The sequence below is a fragment of the Rattus rattus genome, chromosome 5, assembly GCF_011064425.1.
Source record: "Rattus rattus isolate New Zealand chromosome 5, Rrattus_CSIRO_v1, whole genome shotgun sequence".
Lineage (NCBI taxonomy): Eukaryota > Metazoa > Chordata > Mammalia > Rodentia > Muridae > Rattus > Rattus rattus.
Window position 1 is genome coordinate 151,760,262 of NC_046158.1, and position 1,822 is coordinate 151,762,083.

Below are 1,822 nucleotides of genomic sequence, written 5' to 3' on the forward strand. Positions count from 1 at the left end.
GGGAGACAGAAAACCAAAGGTAGAGGAGAGCTTCTGAAAAATGATACCCAAGGTTGACTTCTAGCCTCTACGTGCACACAAGTGTCTATGAAAACACATGCATGTGTGTGTGCACAGAGAGAGAGAGAGAGAGAGAGAGAGAGAGAGAGAGAGAGAGAAACTCACTCTAGCTTCCACATGCACAGGTGTCTATGAAAACACATGCCTGTGTACACACACACACACACACACACACAGAGAGAGAGAGAGAGAGAGAGAGAGAGAGAGAGAGAAACTCACTGTAACCTCTGTATGCACACATGTGTCTATGAAAACACATGCATGTGCACACACACACACACACAGAAAACTGTAGCCTCTGATGCATACATGTATATGGAAACACATGCATGTGTGTGCACACACACAGAGAGAGAAACTCACTCTAGCCACTACATGCACACATATGTCTATGAAAACACATGCATGTGTGTGCGCACACAGAGATAGGAACTCACTCTAGCCCCTACATGCACATGTGTGTCTATGAAAACACATGCAGGTGTGTGCACACACACACGCAGAGAAATTCACTAGCCTTTACATGTACATAAGTGTCTATGAAAACACATGCATGTGTGTGCACGCGCGCGCGCACACACACACACACACAGAAACTCGCTCTAGCCTCCACACGCACATGCGTGTCTATGGAAACACATGCATGTGTATGCACACAGAGAGAGAGAGAGAAACTCACTCTAGCCTCCACATGCACATGCGTGTCTATGGAAACACATGCGTGTGTGTGCACACAGAGATAGGAACTCACTCGGCACTGAGGCTGTCCAGCTGTCCATCACAGTGTTGTTTGTAAAGCACGACTAGTCACATTACAAATATGGAAGCCACGGGAGCAAAGAGAGAGATCGTGGATCAGAGGACACTGGGGTCTTGTTGGTCTCTTTAAAAAATTACGATCTGGGGCTGGAGAGATGGCTCAGTGGTTAAGAGCACTAACTGCTCTTCCAGAGGACCTGAGTTCAATTCCCAGCAACCACATGGTGGCTCACAACCATCTGTGATGGGATCTGATGCCCTCTTCTGGTGTGTGTGAACACAGCAATGGTGTCCTCATATACATAAAATAAATAAATCTTTTTTAAGAAAAACAAGCACTATGATATCATTCTAGAATAACTCAGAAAATGGTCAGTCTGGGCTACAGTTGAAAATAAAAGTGTTAGATCTGTTACTGTACCCATCATGGCCGCCCCTCTGCCTCCTGCACACGCCCCTATGTGGGGGGAGGCAGACAAAAATGCTACCAGGAAGTATCATCACCTGCGGGGGTAGAACTAGTTACACCAGGTCTTAATTTTCTCAGGACCACTTCTACAAATTTCCTAAAACCAGGCCACTCTTTTACCACCACAAATATAAACGTTTTCCACACCACAGCGGCAGCTGCTCAGGACCCAGACATAGCACCTTCACTCGCCTCTGTGCCGAAAAGGGAAAAGGAAAAAAAATGGCAGAAGTAACTGAGGAAGGAAGGGTTTGACTGTGGCTCACCACCGAGAAGTCACAGCCCCTCATGTGACAGGAAGTCATGGTGGAGCTCACGGTGGCCGAGCCTGTAGCTGGGACTCCTCAGACCTCAGTAGACCAGGTCTACCGAGGGCCAAACCTGAAGCAGGCAATGTCTGTGATTCCCCGCAGCCCAGGGACGCACCTCCTCCCACTAAACATTTCCCGTCCAAACCACATCGGGGCCCGGGTGCTAGTATGCAAAATTTAGGGCTGATCACTGAAGCACACAGTTATTGATACTCGATTTCTG